Source organism: Macaca nemestrina, chromosome 3 (genome assembly GCF_043159975.1).
Source record: "Macaca nemestrina isolate mMacNem1 chromosome 3, mMacNem.hap1, whole genome shotgun sequence".
Lineage (NCBI taxonomy): Eukaryota > Metazoa > Chordata > Mammalia > Primates > Cercopithecidae > Macaca > Macaca nemestrina.
The window spans coordinates 100,025,882-100,037,909 of NC_092127.1; the positions used below are offsets into that span (position 1 = coordinate 100,025,882).

Below are 12,028 nucleotides of genomic sequence, written 5' to 3' on the forward strand. Positions count from 1 at the left end.
TGCACAGGTACCCCAGAACTTAAAATAAAAGTTGATTAAAAAAAAAGGTTATGTTGATTTAGTTAATATTATTTACAACATGAAAATTAGACAATGAAATTAGTACAACTATTAAAACCATAAGCCAACAGAATATGAATAAACATATACCCTAAGACACACTTTTTAATAAAGCTTTCAAAAAATTACTTTCTTTCTGAGTAACATGATTAAGCTCAAGTATAAGACTAGCAGTTGTGATCATAATTATTATAGATGTGTTGAATTTTTATATCTCCTCTATATGCCTATGCATAAAATTTGTTATTTTTGAAACCAGAAATAAAGAACAAAGTAACTTGAAACTTGTGCTATTTTTCTGCTGTAAAAAATACAATTCTGGATCAAACTTGAGATAAACACACATGGATGACATTTCAACTAAAATGAGTTGATATTTTTCCTTGCTCATGATGATTGTTAAACAAGTCAAACTTGTTCACATACGTAACGAATTGAAAAAACTGCAGCAGAATGCTTATTGCTTTCCTGTCACTAGCAGGATACTCTTCATTCACAGAAATCCAGAAGTTGGCTAGGAGCAGATCAGTCAGCCTTATCTTGACTGCATGATCAGATGGCAGCTTACTAAGTTATTTTTCCTCTTTCAAAGTCATGTTATCAGACTGTAGAGTAGTAGTAGAAGATTCAGAGAAAAGGTCTTTCACCTTTGTGTTAAAAGAAAAAATACGGAGCCATTTTGTTCTGTGGTTCTTCAAGGTGGCTTTCTATAAAATTTAACTCTTACTAATATCTTTTGTCATTCTTAATCCCAAGTAGCAGTGGGAAAATTTTAACGTTTCCCATTGCAGTATAATTTTTCTAAGAATTCAGATTCATATAAATCAAAGAATCTTGTCACTTGAAGTCATACTACTTTCTCCAAGGTCTTATAGGTACTCATTCAACTGGTTCATGTGATGAAAAATATTTGCTAAGTAGTTCATTGCTGTAGCCACCACCTTCTTATTCAAAATACTCAGCAAAAGCTGGCCTACCTTGAAAATACTCATGCAATCCAATCCATAAAGCATACTGTTGCAAATCCTTCCTCTGCTAAGCCACAGATTTCTATATGTAGCAGATGTATGTAATCTTTGCCCACATAATAACACAATTTTTAAAACATTATGGCATGAATTGGTCTTTATTTAACAAAGTCAACCATTTTGTAGTATTATTCAGAACTTTTATCACTTCATCTACAGGGGTATGTCTCTGTGAAGAAAGTAATATGTTGTGACAACCTCAGATCCAAGACATTCAACAAACCCAGGCACAAGCAATATGAAGAAAATTATAGCAAGGCACAAATCAAATTTCCCCAAACTAATGATAAAGAGAAGATCCTAGCAACCAGAGAAGAAAGCCTTGTTACATACACAAGAACAAAGGTGAGGATGACTTCAGACTTCTCATCATAAAGAATGCATGTGAGAACTAGAACAAATTATTACAGTTCTGTCCTGGTTGAGAAATGACACATGTTTCAGAAATTCGTGCCAAGAGCAAATGATAAAGAACAAGACTCCCAGGTGTCTCATGATATTCTTCCTTTTATCATTCCTTAATTCCCTAAGTATCCTGTGACTTTCCTTGAAGCTAGGCAGAGAGCTTCCTTCAGGTCTTTATATTCCCATTGCCAATATGTGTTCCAAAAAAAAAAAAAAAAAAGAACACTACTGGGAAGTCATCACCAGGAAAAGAAAAAGACCGTTATCATTCTCCCTTTACTTTTATGCTACCTGTGGATTTTTATACCCACATTGTAAGATATCTATGGAGTGTAAAAACACTTAATAGTTCTAATAGACGTAAGTGGAAGAAGTAAAAAGTTCACATGTATGTTAGATACCCAGTTTATCCCTTACATTTTAATAGTCCTCAATGAATAAGCTAATTCAGATAATAAAATACTTCTTTATAGCTATATAAGGGAATTATAAAGTCATCCCATTTTGATTACACAAAATGTGAGAAATTACTATATTGTGTGTTTGTGTGTGTTTAACTATGTAATACTATTTACTATGTGCTAAGCATGGCTCTAAGCACTTTACATATACTAATTCGCTTAATCCTCATACCAACCCTGAAGCAGGTCTTATGATTCTCTTCATTTTATAAGCAAGGATACAGAGATGGAGGGTAAGATCATGTGACCAGTGTGTGACAGAACGAGAATTCCAACCCAGGCAGTCAGAATCCATAGTCCACGTTCTTTACCACCTCACTATTTTGCCTTTCTACAACACAGTGTTAAATAGGGACAGAACACTTTGAAAACTAAGTTTAGGATGCTAGCCAAGCAAGAGAAAAACCAAAGTGGCCCCTTGCCAATCAGATGTTGTTTCGCTGCATCTGAAGCAACAAGACTTCTAGACATCTTTTTGTGGGAGTTTTAGTACAATTCCATTTTCCCAGGCTCTGGTTTTGTAACCTTGAATAGCCAAGGGGGGAAAAATAGAGTAGCTAAAAGAATTATATAGTTGCCTTCTCGTTTGTGTTACTATAAGATGGTTTAACATATGTGAACTTTATTTTTAACAGTTCAACTTGAACAACAAAAAATAGCAAGGTTGGAATTATGTTTTCCTTAGATAACAAGTCTGTTTCATATTTTGGGAAAACTCTCGTTAGATATTTCATATCCTCTTTCTATCAACTAGTGATTTGAGCAATGTCCGCTACGGGTAAAGGATGGTGATGGAGTGAACCTTGAGCACAATTCTAGTTCCAGAGAAACTTTTCTTCCAGATTGAACTTTTGTGTGCCTAAATAAAACTAGTTCTTCCTTCTGGAAGCCAAATAATTTTCCTTGCTACCCCAGAAATAATCACAATTTTGTATTTTTTTTTTTTGAGATGGAGTCTTGCTCTGTTGCCCAGACTGGAGTGCAGTGGCACAGTCTCAGCTCACTGCAACCTCCGCCTCCCAGTTTCAAGCAATTCTCCCACCTCAACCTCTTGAGCAGCTGGGATTATCGGAGTCTGCCACCACACCGGGCTAATTTTTTACATTTTTTTTAGTATAGACAGGGTTTCACCATGTTGGCCCAGCTGGTCTCAAACTCCTGACCTCAGGTGATCCGCCCGCCTCAGCCTCCCAGAGTGCTGGGATTACAGGCGTGAGCCACCACACTGGGCCCAATTTTGTATTCTTTTACATATATATGGATGCTCTATCCATCAAAATAGTATTTTCTTTATTGTGAGCATATGATTGGGATTCCATTATGAGTGACATAGTATTAATCTCATATTTCCAACTCCTAAAACTATGCCTGGAACACAAGGGATACTTAATAGTTGCTGAATTAATAAGTAACAGGAGAGTGGCAAAGGGAAGGGAGAAATTGGCCATTGTGTCTTGTTTAAAATACACAAACAAGTAAAATTTATTTGTATACCTTTATCATTCGTATAAATATACAAATTTGGTGAATAATAAAAGCTTTTTAATGCTCTAACACTATGCGTTAAGTAACATTTTATTTCAGTCAATATTATTCTATCTACTCTTTTACATTAAAGAAATGCTATTTCTGCAAAGACATGGAATCAACCTAAACGCCTATCAGTAACAGACTGGATAAAGAAAACGTGGTACATATACACCATGGAATACTACGCAGCCATAAAAATGAACAAGATTATGTCTTTTGTGGGAACATAAATGGAAGCCATTATCCTTAGCAAATTAATGCAGAGACAGAAAAACAAATACCATATGTTCTCACTTATAAGTGGAAACTGGCCAGACATGATGGCTCACGCTTGTAATCCCACCACTTTGGGAAGCCAACGTGAGTGGATTACTTCAGCTCAAGAGTTTGAGACCAACTTAGGCAACATGGTGAAACCCTGTCTCTACAAAAAATACACAGATTAGCCAGGCATGCTGGCACATGCGTGTAGTCCCAGCTACTTGGGAGGCTGATGTGGGAGGATTGCTTGAGCCTGGGAGGTCAAGGCTGTAGTGAGTTGAGATTGCAAAACTGCACTCCAGCCTGGACAACAGAATGAGACCCTGTCTCAAAAAATAAAAATAAAATAAATAAGTAGAAGCTAAATAATAAGAACTCATGGACACAAAGAAGGGAATAAGAGACACTGAGGCCTACTTGAGGATGGAAGGTGAGAGGAGGGAGAGAAGCAGAAAAAATAACTATTGGGTACTGGGCTCATTACCTGGATGATGAAATAATCTGTACAACAAACCCCCATGACATGACTTTACCTATATAACAAACCTGCACATGTACCCTGAACCTAAAATAAAAGTTTTTTAAAAAAGGAAATGCTATTTCCTTCTAAAATTTCAGGGTCAATATAAACTAAGATGTCGAAGTGAGAACTCAATCCTTAGTGTTCATTGATTTTCACTGACTGACAATATATTAGCCATAATAGATCCAAGCTAGATACATTAAAAACGGCCCTTAAAAAAACCTTAGGCTGTGCTTGGATAAATAGTAACTACAAATGGGAGAAGTGAGTGTGAAAGTGGAAGATGTCAGAATGAGAGAAAATACGACGTTTTACTTCAGAATATTTTCTAGAGCCAACTTTGACCAATACTTGCCCAAATCATCCACTGTTTGCCACCGAGCATCTTTCTCCCTCCAGAAACATAATGGTTTCAAAGTTTATTTGAAAACCACCCTCTCCCTTTCTCAGCCATGCTGTTTAGAAGGGACTGCCCCCAACCAAAGCGTGAGGGCTGTGGGCCCTAACTGAGTTAAGCCGGGCAGTCTGACCTATCCCTCTGACCATAGCTCAGGCTTAATACACACATAAGTAATCAGAGTCCATCAGGCAAGAGGAGACACTTGCTGGAGGTGGTTTTGATGGTATGAGATCACAGAGTCTTGGAGCTTTTCAATAGCTGCCTGCGGTAAAAGGAGCCAGCCTGGGGATAAAGTTGACTTAGAAGGAATGCTGACCTCACAGATGGCCCCCAGGAATATGATTAGAGTCCTAAATCAAGCCACACCTAACACCAAACTTTCCTCTGGGGTATTGAGTCTAGTGCTAAATAAAGGTTCTCATTCCTTTCAGGCCACTGTGAGTTGGATTATGACATTTGCATTATAAAGAGTCATAATGAATCCAACCCTCCAAGTCAGGCTACTTTTCAAGAAGAAGCATGATGTGGAGAAAATGTGATGGTCATTCTAAAGAACAGTAATGGTCAGGCATGGTGGTTCATGCCTGTAATCCCAGTGCTTTGGGAGGCCAAGGCAGGAGGATCGCTTGAGACCAGGAGTTTGAGACCAGCCTGGGAAACATAGTAAGACTTCATCTCTACCAAAAAAAACCCCTTTTTTTAAAAATAGCTAGGCATGGTGGTGTGCGCCTGTAATCTCAGCTACTTGGGAGGCTAAGGCAAGAGGATCGCTTGAGCCCAGGAGTTCGAAGTTGCAGTGAGCTATGATGGTGCTGTCATGTCATCTACATAATGATATTTTAATCAGTGATGGAACACATATAGGGCAGTGGTTTCATAAGATTATAATGGAGCTGAAAAAGTCATATCACATAGTGACACTGTAGCCATGTAACATTGTTATGGTACAATGCATTACTAATGTGTTTGTGGTGATATTGGTATAAACAAACCTACTCTGCTGATAGTCATATAAAAGTATAGCACATACAACTACGCATAATACATAATACTGAATAATAAACAACCATGTTACTGGTTTATCTATTTATTATACTATAATTTTTGTTATTTTAGAGTGTACTCATTCTTTTTTTTAAAATGTTAACGGTAAAACAGCCCTAGGCGGGTCCTTCAGGAGACATTCCGGAAAAAAGGCATTGCTGTCCTAGGAGATGACAGCTCTATGTGTGTTATTACCCATAAAGACCTTCCAGGAGGACAAGTGGAAAATTGTAATATTGATGATCCTGACCCTGTGTAAGCCTAGGTTCATGTGTGTGTTTGTGTCTTTGTTTTTAACAAAAGTTTAAAAAGTAAATCAATAATTTTGAAAATAGAAAAAAAGCTTATAGAAGAAGGATATAAAGCAATAAAATAATTCTGTATAACTGTACAGTGTGCTTATGTTTTAAGCTAAGTGTTATTACAAAGGAGTCAGTGTTTTAAGTTAAAAATTTATAAAGTAAAAAAGTTACAGTAAGCTAAGCTGAATTTATTCTTAGAGAAAAAGAATAAATTTTTAAAATAAATTTAGTGTAGCCTAAGTGCGCAGTGTTTATGAACTGTACAGTAGTGTACAGTAATGTCCTAGGCCTTCCCATTCACTCACCACTCACTTATTAACTCACCCAGCAACTTCCAGTCCTGCAAGCTCCACTCATGGTAAGTGTCCTATACAGGTGTACCATTTTTAAAAATATTTTGTACTGTATTTTTACTGTACTTTTTCTATGTTTAGATACACAAATACTGACTCTTGTATTACAACAGTAACAAGCTGTGCAGGTTTGTAACCTAGGAGCCATAGGCTACACCACATAGCCTAGGTGTGTAGTAGGCTATACCATCTAGGTTTGTGTATGATGTTCACACAATGACAAAATTACTAATGACACATTTCTCAGAACATATTCCCATCATTAAGTGATGCATTGAGGCAGGAGATTAGGGTCTGGAGGCAGGGAACCTAAGGCCGATTCACACTGACTTCCTAGAACTAAATCAAGAGGAAAACCCCAACTTTCCATGCCCAAGTAAAGAAAGGATCAGAGACTACTCCCTTTCCACCCCCACCTTTTCTGTGTGGCAGATGAAAAACTGAAAGTACCTCTGATTGGTCCCGTCCCACAACCAATCACGTTGGTTATGGGCCAAGTCTTCTTTTGCATAGGAGTATAACTTTGTAACTTCACTTCAGCCTCTGATTGGTCACTTTCTGCAACTAATCAGACTGATCGTGGGCCACTACTTCATTTACATATGGAGTACACCAAGTAACCAATGGGAAACCTCTAGAGGGTAGTTAATCCCCAGAAAATTCTGTAACCAGGCCCTTGAGCCACTTGCTGAGGCCCACTCCCACCCTGTGGAGTGTGCTTTCATTTTCAGTAAGTCTCTGCTTTTGTTGTTTCATTCTTTCCTTGCTTTGTTTGCACGTTTTGTCCAATTCTTTGTTCAAAATGCCAAGAACCTGAACACAATAGCTAGAGTTGAGAAATACTGTTTTTAATTATGTAATGATGCTGTTATTTTTCCAATTTGAAAAATGCATTGACTTGTTTTTTTGAGAAGAACGATAATGGGCAGAGTTGTTTGTGCAAAAATTGCATTGTACTTTTTCAAAATTACCTGACATTGAAATACATTCAAAGGGCAGAGTTGTTTGTGCAAAAATTGCATTGTACTTTTTCAAAATTACCTGACATTGAAATACATTCAAAGTAATTGGATAGAATAAATGCTTAACCTTTTGCACTACAAAGTCAAGAAGATGAATTATGTGTATATGGATCTATGAACTCTAATAGTGTGTTTTATCCCTCTTCCCCTTGCCCTAGGCACAGCTCTCTGAGAGGCTTAAACTATGTTAAAAATAGAAACGTAAAAAAAATAGAAAAGTAATTCAAACTGACAACTGAATGCCCTATTTTCTAGTTTTTACTTTTCAATAAGAGGTAGGGGTGTTTCAGGTTTTGTAGACTAGAGCTTGTCAATTTTGGTTAAGTTCAAATCCAGTTTTTCTAGTTGAAAAGTGAAATTAGAGAGCATTAGGTTAGTGTTAGATTTTTTAAACGAAATTTGTTATTTACAGTGGAAAAAATTAAATCTTAATATAATGCTAATTTTCAAGGTGACTGATTTAGGATGTGCTTCACATGTTCACTGTTTCTTTCCCCACCATTTTATTTTTCTCCATTGCCATAGTTAAAATCCAGCACAAGGAGAAGGGGATCATTCAATGTAGACAATGGGTTTCTCCTCTCTCCTTTTCCCTTTCAATTCCCTTTTTTTCTTGTTCCTATTCTATTTTCCTCTTTCCCTCATCTTCCCACTCTCCCTCCCTTTCCTGTATGTCTCCTTTTCCTTTAGTCAAAGAGAGGGAAGCAGAATTGGTATCTGGAAGTAGTAAAATGTAATGATGGAAGTAGGGATTTCATTATCACCATCACTAAGTTTTGTCACCACTGAAAGCTACTAGAAATACTCTGCACTTGCCATTCTTATTTTTCATCTGTTATCTCCTATTTAATATTTTTAAACTGTAAAAGGTTATGGTCATACAGAACAGCACATAACACATATATGCAGTTTATTCACTGCCATTAACTCTTCAACTGACTAGCCTTTGGATACTACACCCTTCCCTCTGATGATCTGGCTCTGACAAGGGTCACAGTAACTTAATTGTAATTACTATGTTGATCACTACATTTTATTTTTCCGAGTCCCATTTTGTTCCTTTTCAAATCTGCTTTATCTTTTTAAGTCTCTCCTATTCTTTGCTCATATTTTAAAGTCTCCATTTAAAATAAATTTTGTGACTAGGCGCAGTGGCTCATGCCTGTAATCCAAGCACTTTGGGAGGCCGAGGTGGGTGGATCACCTGAGGTCAGGAGTTCGAGACCAGCCTGGCCAACCTGGCGAAACCCTGTCTCTACTAAAAATACAAAAATTAGCCAGCAGTGGTGGCGCACACCTGTAATCCCAGCTACTCAGGAGGCTGACACAGGAGAATCACCCGAACCCAGAAGGCAGAGACTGCAGTGAGCCAAGAGTGCACCAGTGCACTCCAACCTGGGCAACAGAGCAAGACTCTGTCTCAAAAAAATAAAATAAATTAAATTATACTAGTTTTGACACTTTTTATATTCTACACCTAAACTTTTGCTACTTTTACATTCACTACACAATAAATCCAGGAACTGCAGTCTAAGCAGATCTGATTCTGCTTTCCGCTGTTCTTGCTGGTGCTTACTCACAGTGCTTTGTGAGCTCTTGTTCTCTGGAGGTTTATCCATGGAAATTCTTTGAGGCCCATATAAAAGTTGTGTTCCTTCAGAGATGATTTGGGTTTACTCCTACCAATCTCCTGCAAGCACTACCATCTTAAATTAAATGCTCAGCTTGACGGTTTGGGAACAACACCTAGAGTTAAGTTCACAGTGCAAATCTACCTGCAGTCAGGCTCCCATTTTCAAATTCTCAGGCAAGATGTTTTTATTCCTCCCACCAAAAGCCAAGCTTAAGACAAGAACATTGTCTTGCTGCCTCTCCTGTACTATAAGTTTATTTTTAATTCTCTTTCACTGTGTAGTCTTTTGTGGTCTCAACCTTCTAGGAGACTTCCTCCTGGATTTCCATCTTGAACAGGCTCTAAATTATAGTTCCCCAGTAACTCCCACAGCCATCAAAACAGAATCTGAAAATTACCAGGATTGGGCAGATAACTTCCAGTCAAAAGCCAGCTTGGGTATTCACTTACCTCCTAGTCTACCCACTTTTTTTTTGGTTGTTTTATATTCCAAAAAAAGTAAACTTTTACTGAAAAAAAAGCACAAAGCAGTGCAAATATTCTGAGTATAGGTGAAAGCTTAATGAATTTTTCACAACTGAATACTCCTACATAACCGCCACCTAAATCAAGAGAAGGAACATTAGCAATCCTTCCTTCAATATCCTTTGCAGCCACTAACTCTATCAAGAATAATTATACTCTGACTTCTAACAGAGGTAAGTTATATGTGTACGTGTGTGTGTTTGTATTTTATATAAAATGGCAATGACTTTCACTTCCACTTGTTTTAATCTGTGCAGATTCTATACTCTTTTGTCAGCTCAGTGATGCATTTAAAATGATAGTGTTTTCTCTTTTTTAAAATTTAATTTACAGGGGCCATGCTAGTCTTCTCTGTATTGTTACAATTTTAGTATATGTGCTGCCAAAGTGAGCACTTTTTAAATATTTTATCTAGCATTTTTAGTTGTTTTCAGCACAAGGGTCATTCAAGGAATCTAATCTTCTGTACGGGTGGTCAATGACTTTCTTGTTGTTAAATCCAATCGACTTTTCTTAGTCCTCCTTTTACTTGTTCTCTGTGTATCCCTTCTTTTTCCTGAAATGCACTCTTCCCTGGCTTCCATGAGCCCACACTCCTAGACAGTCTCTTATTGCATTGATTTTATTAAGCAATTATTTACTATAGTTACTTGAATAAATGATGCTTTCCTACTCCTTTATTGTAAATTCTTTGATAATAGAACTTTTATCTTAATCTTGTATATAGTGCTTAATATTGTGCTAATTCGTTCAATCAACCAATATTTATTGAACATTTTCTATCTGCCAGGACTGTTCAGGGACTGTGTAACAAAATTGCCAAGGCATTTAAAGTCCCTGCTGTCCTGGACCTTATATTTGTTAGGGTACATTGTAGGTATTCAAAAAAGTGCTAAAATGAATGATAAAATGAAGAGTAGCAAGAGCAAAGAAAAGAGGGAAACTGTCAGCCACAAGAGGGTAAGGTTATGTTTAGAAGAACGGCAATAAAAATGGTCTCAAGAGAAAGTGTTAAAATTATCTGCCTAAGGTGAGTATTCTAGAACCAAATCTAGGTTTAGAGTGTCAGATAGTGCCCACGATGAGAATAAGCTGGCTTAACTGGAGTAGGGAAATTTAGAAATAGGAAGCTAAACAATCTCCAACTGCTTTTGAATACCTTGCTTTTTATTACAGCTCTGCTATATGTACATACCTCATTTAAGGGCTTTGACAAATAAGTGAAGATGAAGACAATGATTGTAAGAAGTACATTTCATCATTCTCCTTCTCCAAGCTTCTCCATCAAAGGACAGAGACCTTTCTCTCTCTCTGCATTTCAAATCCCTCTTTTATTACTTCTTCGAACATTTACACTTCTGCTTTTCACTTATGTGTGTCTTCTCATTGTTAATTTCTATCTCTGGGTTCTCTGAGGCTATCTTTCTTTCTTCTCTGTGTTTTTCTATTTATATTCCCTTCACTTTTTTCCTTCCCATCACTCCTATGCGTTTATTTGTCTTGGTAAACACTTTAATTGTAGGTACTGAAAGTTCAATTCTTGACATTTTAACTTCTTACATTCTTCTTCAGTGATCATAGCCAGTTTCATGATTTAAACTAGCAACTCTATGTGGCTGAATTCCAAATCTGACTTTCTAGCTCCAACCTTTCTTTCTCTTTTGTCAATCTAGTCAACTACCTCATCAAGAGTTTATGAATGCCTGCTGTATTAGTTGAATTTCAATGTTCTATGCAACATCATAAAAGTTCACAGCATATGAACATTCTTACCAACATTTGCTAGGTAGATGGCTCTTGACTTTGTGCAATGTATCTTGCTGACAAAGGCTAGCATTTTCATAATCTGCATTCCTGTCCCCCACAAGTCACCACACAGAATTTGAAAAATAAACATCAGCGGTCTTAAAAAGTGCTTTGCTTAAATAAAAATTCTTAAGAATTTAAGCCTTTACCTACTTTGTGTTTGTTTTGGTCTGTGATGCTTTGGCTTTCATTAAAAAACCCTAAAGGAATCGTATGATTCTGTTGACATGTATAGTGTGCATTGCAAAGCAGAATTTATTAAAGTGAAAAAGTGTAAGCTTTTGGTAAATGAGCTCTATTTTAAGATTAGCACTCTAAATCTGGTATTTATTCATTGTAAATATGAAATTACAGATAAATAATAAGAGAAGATTGACTCTATGTCCTAAAAATGCTAAAATGTTGAAATAAACTTTCCTGACTAGTAGATATATGGACTAAACCACTCTATAACTCAGGTTTCAACAACCTGGTTATTCCTTAAAATGTTGTGAAGATAAAATGGAAACCTGTCAACTAAAACTTCATAGACACTTTCAAAACTGTTTGCAGTAACCTTCAGAAGCAGGACAATCAAACAAGTTTCTGGTAAATAAGTAAGTTTATTAAATTTGGCAATTGGTCATTTGACTAGTTGATTCTTGACAAACTGACCTGTGTTAAAAGATAAGCTTA

The 12,028-nt window shown here is 36.7% G+C and overlaps 1 non-coding gene across 1 annotated transcript; it reads right to left on the bottom strand.

Annotated features, from left to right (window-relative positions):
- Window positions 1-9,838: 9,838 nt before the first annotated feature.
- On the bottom strand, window positions 9,839-9,942 carry LOC112426330 (U6 spliceosomal RNA). Its single transcript, XR_003017607.1, has one exon. It is a non-coding gene; the product is annotated as a U6 spliceosomal RNA (small nuclear RNA).
- Between the last annotated feature and the right edge of the window lie 2,086 nt (window positions 9,943-12,028).